A 17,695-nucleotide genomic window follows, 5' to 3' on the forward strand; every position below is an offset into this window, starting at 1 on the left:
TCACCCAATCACAGTGCACCTGGAAAAATAGCCTGAAGAAAATAATATGAATGATTTTATTTTAAGAATCTATGAACTGGTTGTGGTAATTTCCATTTATTTTGGATGTTTTTAATATCATCATCATCATCATTCTAAAATAGCAACAGAGTTATTACAGAGCTGATATTTCAACCTATCTTTATAATCATATGATGTCTGTATGATTAGTATCATTAGCATTACTAGCACCATTTCTGAGCGCATTCCCAAGAGATTGTAGATCTGACCATGAGTGCAGGATTTCTAAGAGGCTACTGTCATTTCCAAATGACAAACAAGTTAAAAACTCACAAAGATAAATCAGAGAAACTCTTTTGTACTCTTTAAGCCTTTCTGGTGTAGCTTTACTGTGTGTTTAAAAGAAACGCTGCAACCTGAATTAATAGCTCACATGGCACTTTATTCATTTTAAATAGCTTCTTCCACTGTTCTTTGGTTGACGTACAACTCCTTTATTTCTATTTTAATAATAAACATCACTGATAAAGAAGAATTACCAAATTTTCCTCTTTTTCCTTCGGTCAAGACTTCCACACCGAAGATTGTTGTTTTTAGTGCCACCTGTTGGTGCTTAGGTGTGTTTTGTTCACTGATTGGCAAAAAAACAGATTCAGATTTGAAAGTTTCCGACCAACCGGACACCTGTCATGGCCTAGAAAACTGAAAATCAGCTAATCCAGGTTGCCAGACCATCTCTAGTGTTCTTGTTGTTATAGCATATAAACCACTGGCCACGAACGTTAAGAAAAATGACGGGCAATCTCCAGGGGAGTACAGTTACAGCACAGTGAATGACGTCTCTGCATTGATGAAACTAAAAAACAAGCAAAAAAAAAACAAATAAAAGAAAAAGAACATTTCATGCGAAGCGAGGTGTGTCTTGGCAATTGTTAATTCAGTTGTTGAGTCCTGCACTTTGATTTGATTTAAGGGGAACCAGCATTGCCAAGTTGTGTCTTTTGATAACATCGCTGCAGTGATTAAGTTATGCGTTATTGCATTTTGTGACTCGACTTCAGTCTGCTTGTGCCGCAGTTTACCTGAGAACAGCTCAGCCGGCACGACAACGTCAGCTCAGAAATCCTTTCATTTCCTCTGTGAAACCACATGTTGTGTCTTATATTAGCTGGATAAAGGACTCGTGTGCCTTCATCTCTCTGCACCTCAGATCGAGCTGGAGATTTCAACCATCCAATTTTTCTTTTTTCTTTTTTTTTTTTCCCTCCCGAGTTCCACCGGTTTGTTTGCTTTTCTGCAGCTCCATCCCGTTGTGTCTTGTTTCGTGTTTCTTCATCTACCTCTACGTCTCTAATGCCCCCCGTCCGAGCCGGCTCTGCATCGCCGGCCTCCGTCCCGTCTTTTGGGTTGCGCAGGAAGTGAAACTGTAACACAGAGTTCACTGGTAATTGGCCACGGTCACGCTAACCAAACAGGAAGGAATCTGCAACTGATTAGAATTCTTCCTCCTGCAATAATACCCCCCACCTCAACCCCCCGCCTTCTTACCCTCGCCGCCCCCGCAAAATTAATTACATTTGGGGGTCTATTCCCACTATTGGTTTTCCTGTTTTGAAGCTGCATTATAAAAGGACAAATCCCAAGACAACAGAGCCAAGCTAGTTTTTCAATTACAGACAGACAGACTAAGTCATAAAGGGTTGAAGAGGCAACAGGCAAACATCCATCTATTTCTCCGTCCAGACAGGGAGGTTCTGCCTGCGCTGATCCGTCAACAGCCAGACTGCTGAATAATCTCTTTGTGACTCAGTCGCACACGCTGACCTCACAGTCTCTCCTGAGCTAAACAGGCCTAACGCGTCTTCTTAAAAAACTTATGCATTAGAGAAAATGTAAAGGTGTTGACTAGTAAATTAGAGAAAAAAAATAAAGACTTATTTGTGTTACTTATTTTCCTCAGGTAAAGCCAACCGTTTGATTGCACAATTTAAAAATACACAAACCTCTTCAATACATTGTGAACATTGCCATTTCCTTTTTGAATTTGTGTCAGCAGGCCAGTAGATAAAACGCCTGCTGGGGTCGGAGTAGTTTGTTTACCAGCGAGCTCAAACTTTTGAATCAGATTGAAACAACGTTAAAAACAAGTGCACCGCGTTTCGGCTGCTTGATGTGACACGCCGCGCTCGTTTTACAAAAGAGGTTAAGCATACAAGAGCGTCGGGAGGCAGTGATGTCCACGTAGCGCATGCACTACGGCGCTTTTCAAAATAAAATGGGACTAAAACTAAGAAGATGCATTTTCATCTCATCTTCAGAGAGAGGCACCGGGAGCCAGGGCTGTTTCAAAAATAAATGAATCCCTAACAATGTTTTTGATGTCCTATATTTAAATTTGTACGCTTACTTACATTACTCCTACTTCCCTGGTCTCGGAACTAATCCGATTGATATGGAAATGGGGTGCTCTGCTTTATGACGGAGTCGCAGAGAGAGAGACAGAAAGAATGAATTTGCAGGTTCGCTCCTAGTTAGCTCGTGCTGAAAAGCGCTTGTCAGGGTCCATATGGCTTCATGATGTAGGTTATAGAGAATAACACAGACCCCTAAACGTTCTGTTCTGCTACGAGCTGCTTATTTACATGAGACACAATCTCAGCAACTGAAACGCCCTTTAGAAAAACACTTATAAAATTTAATATAAAAAAAGATTTAACCCTGAAACATAGGTATTGAATTTTTTTAGACTTTGCAGAACTTTTGTCTCAGGGAAAAGTTATGCCATATTATTTCTAATATATATATATATATATATATATATATATATATATATATATATATATATATATATATATATATATATATATATATACATACACACACATATATATATATAAAATCCAATACAAATCTCAGAATTTTAAAATTAATAAGTTTAAAAAGCATATACATTGTTAAGTGAATACTAACTATTTACATTTTGATTTTTATCCTCCTCTGCTGCATTGTTTTCCAAACCTGTCACCTAGGTCACATGTGTCCAGCCGCGGTTAATGGCACATTAAACTATCTACCACCTTCCAGCTCTCCACTCGGGCAAGTCCTTATCTGCTGCAAACTCGCCTTTTATTTTGATTTTGTTGAATCTCAAACAGGATTTAAAATCATCACTCACCGAGTCCCTTCCCTGGTCAAACAGCCGTTCCAGGGTGTGTTGTCTGTCACTGGGGTTGCAGATTCGGGAATGGGCTGGAAATTGGAACCATCTAGGACGGCGTCCTGGAAAAGCAGGAAATCAAAGTTAAACGGGATCATGCATGCCAAGAGAGTGTTTAACCAAAGGGCAAAACGGAAGCTGGAGATAACAAAGACGAGAGAAAAAGGGCGCCCGATGTTGTGTTGCCGCAGTCTGTTTGGAGCCGTGCGTGTGCGAGAGAGGTGGCTCGCACGTCTGCAGACTTATCGCTTAGGTTTCAGGACGCGTGCAGTTTCTTCTTCGAATGCAACACATTTTATGTTTATTTATTTTATCTGGAAGGTGGAGGACGTTCGCATCTCCATCCGTCCGACAGCGTGCTTTCCTTTTTGCTTTTTGTTTTTCCTGCCACACAAAAACGTCAGTGTCATCATGTGCAGGTGTGTGTACAGATGATGATGATGAAGATGGGCCTTGGAAGAGCTCGTCCTGTAACGGGGCTGTCTTAAAAAAAAATAGAAATGTTTGAAGTGGTTCACCTCAAACAATTAATCTTGCGTTATGATGGAGATCTCACATGACAAGTTCACTTCAAAAGATGGGAACCAGGCCCCACCCAGAGCACCTATGGTTGGGTGATCGACAGGTGGTGGTGGTGTGAGGGGGGGGGGGGGGGGGGGGGGGTAGTTATTGTAGAAGAGGTGGGGTCGGTATGCTCTTAACTCCTTCTTGAAAGAATGTTCAATTCATGATGAACCTGATTATGACAGAGTGATAATTAACGAAAGGCAGATCTGCTGATGTTTGCAAAAAATAAATTAAAAAAAATCTGAATTGAATCTGTGACGATCATTATGTTTCCTTTATTCATTTGAGAACAAAAGAGGCAGCGAAACCGGTCCTGATTATCTGATGTTTGATTAAACTGTTTATCTCAGCAGCTGCGGATCGTGTTTAATATGACGAAAGGACATCTAATCTGCCCTGGCGCAATGGCGGATCCCTGTGTGAGTTCGCCGTGACAGACGAGCAGGAATGGAGCGTGTCTGGATTATGTTTATTCGCTTTAACTGAGCATTTATCCTCCCAGGTATTGTTTCTAGCGTTCGCTGTGTGCACGCGGGGAGCCAGGGCGAGCCGAGCGTCCATGGGGACAAGACAACAGGAAACACGCCGACCGCCTTCGCGCGTTGGCTTCGGAGGACGGACGTCGTGCAGATCCGACCAAGCGAACGATGAATCGCTTCCGATGGGACGAAAACGCACAGTCGGTGAAAGTTTTATAAACACGCAAGGTTCAAAAACGGTTCAAATCAACACGGAGTTGTACATTTTTGCAGGCGGTGATGTCATAGGAACTGGATACCTGTGGGTACGGGCCGTGCTTTCACTGAATACTTTGGCTCTGCAGATTCATTTCTTAATTCTCATCGCCGTCAAATGCTTCAGAAAGAATATCAACCCAGGAGCGATATTTTTTTGCAAGCAAAAACTAGTTCAAAGATTTTTTTTTTTCCCCCCTTCGCTCCCACCAAAGTCCTCAACTTACTGTCCTGGCATTGAGTCAAATTCCAACTTGCAGTGACTTTTACAAGACTTTTCCTTTTTTGTAGCTGTGAAGCCCCCAGGCCAAGAGGTCATATAATTATCATGTGCCGAATATGATAAGCATGTTTTAAAAGTGCAAATTAGCTTTAATTATAGCATATTGCTGCTATGTCGGCATGAAGTCCCAAATACTAAACTGATGGCATGTTTGGGTTATTTCAACAGTTTAAGCAATGTTATTTATATTTAGCTTGGTTATCAGTGAATTGTGTTGTGTCAGCAGCCTTTAACAGTAGAGGGTTGTTGTTGTTTTCTCTGAATCGTATATGGAACCAGCTAACTGGGGACTGGAGGTTCCAAAATGTTATAGCATCAACAATTTTTCAAAGAAGGGCCAGAGTGACTAGAGTTTCCCTGTTGGACGGTACAGAGAAAAGTGCTGTGCTACCCCTCCCCCACCTTTTGCTGGGCACTGCCTAAAAGCTGGCTGACAGGAAGCTACTAAAAATATCCCTAACAAAAAATAAAAGCATATTTGACAGCCTAAAAATATATTTCCAATTGCTGGTTGTTGGTTCAGGCTGATTTACAACCACTTTAGGAAAGCTACGGCTTTTTTTTAAAAAGGGCCCACCATTTGCACAGTAACTCTTTGGAATCTGCTACTAAATGCCACATGTTGTTATTTTATATTTTGCTTGATTGATGCATCAAAAATAAAAATAATAATATGGATAAATGCTGATTATAATATTATAACTAAAATGAAATGCTTTATTACTTAAACAGCAGTGGGGAAGCTTTTTGCAGTAGTAGTATTGAAACGATGTTAGACATTTTTACTTTTTCTGTGTTAATACATCTATACAGTAAAGCTGCAACATTTCAAACTCGAGGTTATCACACTGGTAATCTCACACTGGGCCATGCCTAATCGTGTTTATATGTTGTGTATGTTTGTTTTATGCATGTTTTACCCAAATGTGAAAGACTGATTAAATAAAATAAAGCATAAATTAAAAGTAATTTTGATTGCATTATGATTGCTACGGTTTTCTGAAATTGGGGGGAGTGGTAGCCTAATTCTTATTACATCTTGAGATGGCTGTAAGTTTCCACAGACTGCCTCTCTGGGTCCCTGAGTAAGACCCTGAGCCACAGAATGCTCCCCGGGCGCCGCACAGTGGCAGCCCACTGCTCCCAGAGGGAAGGGTTAGACGCAGAGAACAAATTTCATTAGAATGTACAAAGAGTTCCAATGACCAAAAAAAGTTATTATTACATAAAAATAAATACATCTACCATATAACTCTAAAAAAAAACATATTTACATCAGCTTTGAAGATAAATGAGTATGCAACGTAATTACAAATTTGAACCACCCAGCAATCAGTGGGTGATTGGGGCTTTCTTTAATGTAAATGTTTTACAATTTTTTTTTCATCGTTTTGTTTTTATTAATATAATTCTATGTATTTTTATATTTGAACTTTAATGTTATATTTTTTCTATTGTGGGTGATGAATAAATGGTTTGTTTGTTTGTTTGTTTTTGTGCAGTTTTGATGTTTAAAAAGGAATTTGCTGGAAAAATATGCTGAGTACAATAAAAGGTGAAATAACCAATACACTATTAAAAAAAAAAAAATCTATTTAAAAAAAATGTCCTGAAACGCCTATGTGACATTTACTTAAAATAAATCCACAGGTTTCCCCTCACATCCTGTAATCCCCTCACTGAGTGCCAGAACCAATCAGAACTCCAGAACAAAGAGAGGAAACCGGAGCGAATGTACAAGGTGTCCTTGGAGTAACCAAAGCAGCCTCGGCTACAGTTTCCTCCTTGGTGGCTTTTTGCAAACTTTTACGCTGAAGCGGGCGGCTGAGCCGGGAGAGGAACGCCGGATCGTCGGCCTGACTGTACTGCTGCCGCTGCCTCCGCTGGCGTGCGGGGCTTACATCCAGCTTCCTGAGTGAAGTCATTTCCTGAATAGACGTTTCGCACAAACACGCGACTAATAACCAGTAGTTTGGCAAAAAAAAAGGGAGCGGCTGACGGCAAAACATTCACCTTTAAATTCAATTCCATCCTCTTGTTGTCGAGCACAGATAAAAGATTCAGTGGCCGCGGTTAACTGGAAAGATATTATGATTAATGGGTTTTATTAGTATTTTCTCAAATTATGCAAGACAATAACGATACAGTGTTCACGTGTGCAATCGGAGTGACAAAAAGCGACGCAAAAAAAAAAAAACAAGGCTACTTATTATGGAAACGGCGCAATGATGAATGTGTTGTAGCAACTCAAACTTAATCTGCCTGCATTACGTGTTGTTTTGAATATACCTCCATGGTGTGCCCATCTTTAATGTACTATCACGCGGAGGGAGCAGAATTGCTTTAGTCTCCGAATTCAGCAAGGTGAGGGAGGGAGAGAGAGAGAGAGAGACTTTAAAACACTGTCTGTGAGAAATGCAAAATTTATGAATACCCCCCTCACATCTCAGCTTGATTTATGTGAAATAATAATACACTATTTAATGCTTAAACATAGCTAGGAGCGATCCTTGGCTATCAAGATGTACAATGGAGTAATGGGGCTGCAAGACAAATCACCTTGTGGACTTGTGATGCTTATTTAAAGGTGCTCAGGCAGATATATTAAACTATATGTAATTGTACACTAACTCTGTGCTGTAGGCAGAGGCGGCAAACACAGGAGGAGGCCAGTCATGATGCAGATGGAGTGGTGTAATCAATTTGACTCAAGCATCCACAGCAGAGAGGAGAGGAGAGGAGAGGAGGGGAGAGAGGAGGAGGAGGAAGAGGAGGAGAGCAGGGGCGACACTTCAATCTGCAGTACTGTCATCTTATTTTGAGATTTCAGATTTCTTTATGTCCCACCTATAGATCTGCTGGAACTTTGTCGAGCTCTTAGAGAAGAGCTTAAGGAGAAGTTTACCCTTAAGATGTTTGGAGGAGTCTTTATTTATTTCTCTGGGCAGCAAAAGGGTTTTATAAAGTGAAACAGGCCTAGTCCCGGTGTGAGGCCGTGATAACCTGAGTAAAAATACCAACTCAAAAATACCAACTCAAAGATGTAAAAAAAAACCTAAAAAAAGAACAATATTTAAAACTTAAACGCTACAATTATCCTACTGCTTCTGAAACAATGATTTTTTTTTCACTCTTATGATAATGTTATTTGTAACATTTTTATTCATACATATGCTTACCATAAAAGTTGTAATTTTTAGAAGCTTTTATAGTACAGTTATGCTTTTCGGGACCAGAAAGATTTTCAAACAGCTAAAGTTGTCCTTCTTGCAAGTGGGGAAAAGGTGTAACAGCTTTCCTCAGACAGCTGACCGGCAGGTTACAGCTACAGGTGGGGGAGGGGGAACACATCGACTATATGGCTTCCTCGGCCGCCTCGTTAAAAGGACTTAAACCATAGCGAGGGTGCCACAGAGGATATGTTGACACCAGGAACCAGCCCAAGCCCTAAAACTCGCTCTAAGGTTAAGGCTGGGTGTCAACCTTAAGCTTTATCACAAGCTGTGTCAGCTTTAAAGAAGACCAGGTTCAAACAGAGTCAGTGGTCACACCGGCTGTGATTTATGATACACTGATTGCCTCATTTAATTAAAGTAAATGGCAAAGCCTAAGCCGAGCCAAATTGTCCTGATCTGATGGATTGGCCCCCGTTTTACCACCAAAAGCATGTAGGGTAAATAAACAGGGTAATTACAATGGTAAATGAAGCCTCTGTGAGCGAGCCATGTGTGCTGCGGGTGGCTCACCCAGGATGTGCCGGAGAAGGGAACAACAGCCGTTCCCATGGCTTTCCTTTTATCGCCCGACCTCTTGTCTGTGGAAACCCGGCCGCTGCCAGCAAAAACATACCTGCGGATCGCACAAACACTCGCGCGCACCCACCCTTCACCAAACCGCAAGCTCTCCTCCCACCTTCATCCCCGTGTGCGTTCACGTACAATTACGGCTACGGTGATCCACAGGTGTTGAATTCTTCTGGCAAGCCATAAAACATGATATGCATGATTTGTGCAGTCAGCCAGGTCTGTAATTTCATTCTCCTTTTCTTTCATTTTACCTTCCTGGGCCACACAATCCATTTTCCTGCTTTATGAGAGTGCAGACACCCAGAGAGACTTTCAGGATGATTACATGCCCCGTGCCATGGGGGGGGAAGGGGGGTTGGGGTGCAGGGCAGGGGGGGGGCTCAGAGGAGCCAGCGCGGCAGCAGGAGAGCCGTGTCAAACCTGGGTGAAAACAGCAATTTGAATAAATCGGTGAATATTTAAAGCGCTCGAGGTGTGTTCCTAGACATTAACAAAAGTGAAACTATCTACTTTCGGGGTAGCTATATCAGGGTCTCCTAATAGATATATTTTTGATCTACTTAGGAATTCCAAATGCGTGCGTATTTTACGGGGGCACGCCGCGCGCTGTCACGGGGAGCAGCCGTGATTTAGATCTGGACACATGCCCTCGCAGTGCGCGAGCGCCTGGCAAAATAAATCACGCCTTCCTTGCGAGGCGCGTGTATTTAAGGTGATATTCATGCACGCAGTCAGGGCTAGAGTCGCGGGCTGTCTGTTGGCAGGGGAGCTGCAATGTCCTCCGGGGGGAACTAAACAAACTCTGCCTTGCTACTTTCACAGCAAAGCCAAAAAAATGATGAGGGCGAGAGCTGACTCTATCCCCACGCGCGCGCACACACACACATATGCGCGGCACAAATTATATTTTTACACCTGCACACCTACAGTATAAACAGTAAAAGAGGTAAACTATAAATTGAGTTTGTGCATATTAAAACTGAGTCATTATTATAATCCAATCTGAGATTCACAAAGGCGCATTACTAATATTACTGTGAGATTTACCATGGCTTCCCGTTATAATATCTATGTAAATAATGGCCTCTCATGGAATTAGAATTTGGCTATATTAGTAAAAAGGATGGATAGAGATTAAAGAACATGAAACTCCAAGTAGGCCACCAACTTCATTTCTTTTTTTCTTTTTTTTTTTTTTTTTTTTTTGTTTTTGTTTTCTTGCTTACATGCAAACCGAATTATCCAGCATTGTGAGTAAATAATATTTAGTCATAAACTGCAGCACTAATCCCGGTGTGTGATTGACATCTCATATCGGTGACAATAGTCCAAATAATTATAAAACAGATATCTTGAAAGGTAATAGCTTCTCAAATCCATTAAGTAGTTAAAGGTTATGAGGGGGAGGGGGGGGGGGGCAGGATTACTGCTCACAGCTAAACTCCTAATTAAATGACACTACATAATTTGTTTCTAAATCTCTTTCCCTCCATAAGCACATTGCAGGTTAAATGAATGGGCAATGAAACATGTGTGTCATTTACCATCATTCTGAGGAGACCAAAAACAACCCCCCCACAACCCCCAGCGCCACCAACCACCCTGTGTTTTCTGCCTGTGTGTCTTAGAGCACGGCTGAGCATGGGAGATTGGATAAGCACAGACACAACTCCTGAGAAATTGTTTGCTTAATTACTTTCCTTTTATTCTAGGCTTGCTTGCAAAGACGGATGCTTCCCCCTCCTGGCTGCTCGTAAGAAAGTCAAAGATTGCCTGGTCTCCAGCGTCTGCTCGCACGCCCCTACCCCCCCCCCCCTCCCCCTCCACCTCTGCTCTCACTTCCTATGACTTCTGTGAATAGACACAACCACCATAGTCAGTGCGCCTGTCTTTTCATGTAAGGTATCACATCTGACTGGCTGAGCTTCTGTTCACGGCGACGTTGGCGTTGGTTGTGCTCATCTGATCCCTTGTCAGCACTTGCCAGTCAAACCATTTGCAAAGTTCTGCAGCTATGCTGCGCAGAGCCACAACATGAGGGAACATATTAGCTCAGGTTCAGCTCATGCGGACTGGCTTCCTGCTACTTTCACCCAGCGATGTCAAAATCTGCATTCAAAGCTCTTAATGATCTAGGACCAAGTTACATCGAAATCTTTGTTTGGGATTATGCCCCAGAGAACAGGGGTTCCCAAACTTTTCAGCCTGCGACCGCCAACAATCACAGTGGCACAGACTGTTGACCCCCCTCTTGAGTGAGATTTTTTTTTTCCTGTTTGTTGGGGGGGATTTTTGAGAATAAAGTGTAAAATTACAAGAATAAAGTAATATTTTTATGAGAAGTGCAGCCTACCTCCTGCTTTAAATTGAGGAATGTTGAACATCTTGTAAAGATACACTTTGGTATCGCATTAGCACATCAGTATCAAATAATCTCATGACCCCCCGACCCCCACTTTGGGAACCCCTGCCCTACAACATGTCTGTCGTCTACAGCCAATTTATTAAGTTTCCTTCAACGGTTGTTGGAAGCTTTTGCCATCTGTGCCCTCAATTTTGTAGAACACACTACCCACAAGGGCAGGGCAATTAATCGATTTAATCTATTAATTTGAATATTCAATTTATCCATCCATTTTCGAACACGTCTATCCCTCATGGGGTCGCGATGGGTCCTGGTGCCTTTCTCCAGCTATCACTGGCCGAGAGGCGGGGTACAACCTGGACAGGTCGCCAGTCTATCGCAGGGCAGCAGAGAGATAGACAGGACAAACAACCATTCTCACACACACTCACACCTAAGGAGAATTTAGAGAGGCCAATTAACCTAATTAACAGTCATGTTTTTGGACTGTGGGAGGAAGCCAGAGTCATGCATGTACAGGGAGAACATGCAAACTCCATGCAGAAAGACCCAGGGTTGGACTGAAACCCAGGACCTTCTTGCTGCAAGGCAACAGCGCTACCCACTGCGCCCCAATGTGCAGCCCAATTTTAATTTTTTTTGAAAAAACTAGGATTTTGTTTTGCAAATGCACTCGTTGGGCTTCCATGAAGGGAATCGCTTGCAATGCTGAATATATGTTTAGGAAAATATATTGTCAAAAAGAGGACCTTTTTTAACATAAGGCACTTTCTTTTATTCATTTACTTTTTTTAAGTTAATTTGAAGTTACACAAGTGAAGTGAAGCCTGTTCTTAGATCATTGTGTAACACCCCTAGCAGCAAACATTTTGTTATATTTTCACTGTTTACAACGACAGGGCCGCCATCTTATTTTACAAGCATGTTTCACAGCTTGGATTTAGTTGCGCTTTGAATTCTGGTCAACTCTCAGATGTTTTCTTTAATTTCTTTTTGTGAAATGAAAAGGAAAGGGGAAAAATAGATTACTCGGATGTGGTATAGTAAAATCTGAGATTTTATTTTCTAGCCATATTGTCCAGCCCTACAACCCACACTGATATGTATGGATGCCAACTCAATAGTACCTTTAAAAAAAAAAAAAACGCCTACGAAAAGCACTTTTAACATAACTTTTTATTAGTATTTCTTATTTAAATTAGACAATGTTATTTTGTTTTACATTCGTACGATTTTATGTTATTTTTGTTAATATTATTTCATCTTTGCACAGCTACAATTTGTGCAACGTCTATGGTCCCTAAATTGAAATATTGTCAAAACATAAAGGCAATCATTTGATTGTAGGTTGTTAGCAGGGAATGCACATCACTTTGGTATTTCTTTCACCAAGTTTTTAGCAACTGTAACTCAAAGGGGAATCACTGAGGGGGGGGGGGGCAGGGGGGGAAAGTCCTTCTGGAAAGTTTCAGATTTGACGACCTGTGCTTTATTAAAGTTTAAAATCAATTATAGCTGTGCTACAAGGATTCACGTGTTTTTAGGAAGTGCCCTGTTATAGTGATAATGACAATAATCTGGATAACCAGGACTGAGAGAGATGAGTTTCAGTAAAAGAAAAGGAAATGAATGAGTTTCAAGCAAGAGAACTAACTAGTTTTAGAGGGAGTGGTGGCCCATCGGTTACAGCAGGGTGCTTGCATCCTGCAGAGGCTGGAAGTTCGACTCCCGCACACAGTCACTCTGGGTCCCTGAGCAAGACCCTTGGCCCCAGAATGCTCCCCGGGTGCTGCACAGTGGCAGCCCACTGCTCCCTGAGGGATGGGTTTAACTGCAGAGGACCATTTCGCTAGAATGTACAATTGCAATGACAAACTCTGATCGTTCAAGCATATTAGATGCACAAGAAGCAAATTGCAGTGCAAATTTCAAACATCCACCATAAACCAGTGTGGCTGTTGCGTCCCTGCTCTCAGGAAAAGAGGATATAGTATGGAGGTGAAAATGAAGAAGAGCAAAGTGAAGGTGGGAGGGGGTTCATGTGTGTGTGCTTGTGTGTGTGTGTGTGTCGGGGGGGGGGGGGGGGGGTCTGAGAGGAGGAGAGGGAGAAAGAAAAATGTAAGGGCAGCAAGCCTAGCAGATCAAAGAAAATAACATGGGAGAGGATATGAGTGCTTTGAGAAGTAATATAGCTGAGATAACATCTGTTTTCTGTAGCATGCAGGAGGCTTGAGACAAGACGGGGGGAAGACAACGGAGAGCGAGTGCACTTTAGCCGAGGATAAGACCAAACACAAATGGGTTATTAAGAAGCCCTCAGTGTAATATCTGGCTGACATTAAAGTGTCTCTTTTGAAATGATCCACGGCTGGAGCTTTCTACGATACAGACGGTGATTAGCCGATATTAGGAGGAATGAATTTAAGGGCAGCATGATTACAGGAGTGGAAGTGTATTTTCTTGGAAGGGAGATTAAGGAAAGGATAAACAAAATTGTATTATTGTCACATGGCCGGAGAGCTTATACAAGCTCTAGAACGTTTTTTTTTTCCGGTGACACCAGTTTTGGAGGAAAACACCTCAGAATGAGGTGTTTTATTCTGCTTTCAAAGGCTGCTGATCAATAAACTGTCTTAAAGACTTATTTTTTGAGAACAGTAATTAAAGTAAAAAATATTTATTTCCTAGCCATCCTGTCTTGAGAAGCCATTATCTATAAAGGGCAGAGAAGGCAATGTCCCACCGTGTATATGGGCTACCTCACCTATAAAGACAAACTGACTGTGAAGTTGATATTTCAAACTGTCTTAAGCATTTTGCCATTAAAACCATGTTAAAGAGGGCATTTGCAAAATCCCCTTTTTTGGCCCTTAAATACATATTGTTGTGTACGTGGACTGGAGTCTCTAGGAATGCAGAAACTTAGAATAGTCTTATCCAGGAGCTGCCTATATATATTTTTTTTAGTTTTCTCCGTTTCCTGTTACATATTTTAAACTGTTACGTCAGTATTTACTGCAGAGCTGTTAAACAATGTCGTGAACTTTCAGCTTACCAGTTTTGTGAATCCACCATTTTTCTTTCTAGGAATACTTTGTAGTACAAGCTGACAGGTGCGTACGAGAGGATGGGTAAAAGGACAAGGGTAAAATGGGAGGAAGTAGGGGTAAATGAATGAGGAATTCAGACCAAAGCAATACAGTTCCACTTTTTATAGACCACAACTCCATCATTTCCATGTGAAAAAATGACTGAAAAGCTTGATATGTCCCCTTTAGTAGATCAGGTCAGGACACATGGTTAGAATTACTAACTACTCGCTAGAGAACATGGCCACAATTCCCATATCCAACAGTTTTCATAACAGCCAGAAGTTGAAGGCTCAGAAGAACAGAGTAACTTTGCAGTAATATGTTCAGCGCTGCTGTTATCTGCTGAAATCTGCTGCAGATCCATTTGCCCCTTCACTGATTCCTTAAAACAACCCCAAGGAGGGTACTGACTTTCTATGGCAGAAAGATCCTTTTCGTACCGGACTGTTCTTCAGGGGGCGACAAGTACCAAAACTGCAATAGTTAAAAAAAAGTGAAGACGCTGCTTGACTAACAGCTAGCTTTCTGTAGTGGACAGGCAACATACCTACATAAAAAGGCCTCTTTTTTAAACAGATACATCTTTCCTACTTCCTCTGACATAATTTTTAGAAAACCTCATGATTACTGAAAATACTTAACTTTGAGATCTATAGCAGTGGTTTCAAACAAAAATCCTCAAGGGCTGGTGTCCTGCTAATTGTAGATGTGTCCCTTGCCCTACACGCCTAAATCAAATAGCTAAGCTACCTCACTAGCTTGCAGTCAAACTCTGGAGCTCTGCTGAGGAGCTCATAGTGGAGTCAGGTCTGTCGAAACAGAGATGCATCCAAAGGTTGCATGACCCCTCGAGGACTGGAGTTTGAGACCGCTGGTCTATAGTGACAACTTCCACACTGAAGAGTGTTGCAGTTAGCGTGACTCAGTAGCACCTTGGTAAGCTGTGCTAAATGATCAGAAAAAAAACATCAGATTTTTGAATTTCCGATTAGCTACATACGAGTCAAAGAAGGCAGGCTAAAAATAAATAAATTGGTCAGTTCAGATCACCTGCTGATTGTTCTGTGCATGTCAGTTTCAAAATAAAGTTTAAAAAGATGTTAGTCTTGAAAGACAGAGAAAAGTAACGTGATGACAACTGTTAGCATGTCATCAATAGAAGTGTTGAAAACTAAATCTTGAATGTGTTCAGGGCTTTTACCTAGTTGTCCACTTACAGCGTAAAAACCAATTATAAGTCCCATTCCCATACAAGGCTTTTGAAAATGCAGTAATGTCCCTCCTGATCTGTTCTCCAAGAGGCCAGAATTGGATCCAGATTTTACTGGTTCAAAAGTCATCTCCCTTCATCTCCTATTTCCTCTATCCCTCTTGCTTTGCTTTATTTCCCCTTTCCCCCCTGTCTGCTTTATTTATTGAAGGTCCGGTAGCGCGCTCAAAAGTCATTACCCACACATATGTACCTTTTTGAATAATCAATAAATAATTATTTTATTATTTAATAGGGGGGCATGGAAACGGGAAAATGGGTTTTATTACATAAATCAATCATGCATGATGAAAGGGCACACTTGTAAAGTTGGACGAGGCGGAAGGAAAAGTGGTCCGACAAGCCCGAGCCTCGACTGTGCACTGCCGAGCACTTTCTCCAGGAAAGGTTGTAAATATGAAAATGTTGTCTCTTTGGGACTGTCAGTTGGAGTGCACGGGGCATTTGGGGAAAAGGAGGGCTGTAAATTCAGAGAGATTAATTAACCAATGCATTTGCCATTCAGCCCTGCATCCTTTTTTGTATATTGCGACCCCTGCGAGCCGAGAGGTGAGAGCCCTGGCTGCAGTCAGTCCGCGCACTCTGGACGGCTCATTCCAAATGAGTTATTAACAGAATTTTTTGAATAGATGGAAAAATTGTAGCCGGGCCATTTAGTGTCATAAAGGCTGGGTTGGCGAGGCAGCAGGGGCCTCCCAGGGACAGGAGGCAATACCATTACAATCAAATCTGAGATGGAAGAGGGATTGAGCTGTCCATTCTGAATTTTTATATTGTCGGAGGGCCAGGGAGGAAATAATGCCATCCTGGAGTGTATTAACCTCTGGCAGGGGAGAGAGGACAGGGGGAGCGTGAGAGTGAGCGAAAAACGGAGGCAGGCCGAGGGAGCGATTTGAGACCGGACGGCGTGGAGAGGGGGTGACTGGTGGAGGGAGGAGGGAAACGAATGGGCCAGACAGGGTTTCATGCCTTACAGTGGGAGCGGCAGGGATATGAGATGGCCAAGAGACAGAGAAGCAACGGAGAATGCTGAGAAAGAATTAATGTAATAAGGGGAGGGGGGGGAGAGAGAAAGCGTAATGGGAAGGAAAGCTCAAAAGCATGTGAAAGCCAGGTGAAGATAGAGCAAAGCTGGCAGGGGAAAAAAAATAGGAGACTTAAGGTGAAACAACAAGGAAGCCTTGAAGGATTGTGGGAATGAAAAGAAGACAGCAGTCAAGGTTGAAACGAGACAGAAACAACATGTTTTGGGCAATAGAAAGGCTTCGCAAAAGTTGTGGGCACCCTGCAGGAAAGTTTATTACACAACTCACACGAGAGTGAGAAGCCTTTTTTGTTTTTTTTTTGCAAATCCTGATAGTGGCTTGAGAGCATTCCAATACTGAAATGTACTAGGGTGCATTAAACGAAGCAATAATTTGCTACTTTGGTTGCTTGACTAATTTGCCTGTCCTATATAGGCTAGAAAAATAATGTTTTGGTTTCAAAATGTGATTGAACCCAATGAATGCATCTTATAAAGCATATCAGCTGTGCTACATAAAGAAACTGGTCACGTAAAGAAGCATCGCAAGACTTTTACTCTCACTTTAAAGCAATAAATACAAAAAGGACATGTATTACATCTACAATTCTATAAAACATTGTGAGAAATATTTAGGTCTATATCACCCACCCCTAACAATTAACACTACAATGACTCTGATATTTTGTGAAAGTTCAGCAATATTGACACAAAAACTACAAACACAGAATCAGAGTTCTTCTGATCTGCTGCAACACAGACCGCTACAGGAGATACTTCCGGCCCACAGCCATCACCATCTATAATGACTAGGGACGGAAACAAATATTCACTACTCACCATGACTGAATATTGATTTGCACTGCTGACTGTTTATTCACAGTACCAATTGTGTATATACATTTGCAATACCGCACTTTAACTGTAATATGCAATTACCTTCCACTGCACTTTAATTTAAATAGCTTCTGTCCAAACTTTATTTATTCATTTTATAGTAATAGCTACCTGTATATTATGCTCACAATTCTGCCTATAGTAATAGCCATCTGTACATATATTCATAGTACATGTAAACTGTTATAATAACAATCATCTGTATATTATGCTATTGTACATATCTATAAAACTCTACTTATAGTACTATCCACCTGTATATTATATTCGGTACATATCCAGCTGTAAATTTAGTTCACAATACTAATCATACATATCTGTACATATCTGTAGAGCTCTATTTATAGTAATATCTACCTGTATATTATATTCAGTACATATCCAGCTGTAGATTTTGTTCACAATACTAGTTACCTATATATTATATTCATAGGACAAAT

At 41.4% G+C, this 17,695-nt stretch overlaps 1 long non-coding RNA gene across 1 annotated transcript in view; it reads right to left on the bottom strand.

Moving 5' to 3' along the window:
- LOC118556884 overlaps positions 1–17,695 on the bottom strand; it is a 21,728-nt gene continuing 4,033 nt past the window's right edge. Inside the window, exons 2-3 of the long non-coding RNA XR_004927449.1 lie at positions 3,176–3,279; positions 1–1,424 (exon numbers count right to left, since the gene is read on the bottom strand). This is a non-coding gene — a long non-coding RNA (uncharacterized LOC118556884). The remainder of the gene's footprint in view (positions 1,425–3,175; positions 3,280–17,695) is intronic.

Source organism: Fundulus heteroclitus, chromosome 21, assembly GCF_011125445.2.
Source record: "Fundulus heteroclitus isolate FHET01 chromosome 21, MU-UCD_Fhet_4.1, whole genome shotgun sequence".
Taxonomy (NCBI): domain Eukaryota; kingdom Metazoa; phylum Chordata; class Actinopteri; order Cyprinodontiformes; family Fundulidae; genus Fundulus; species Fundulus heteroclitus.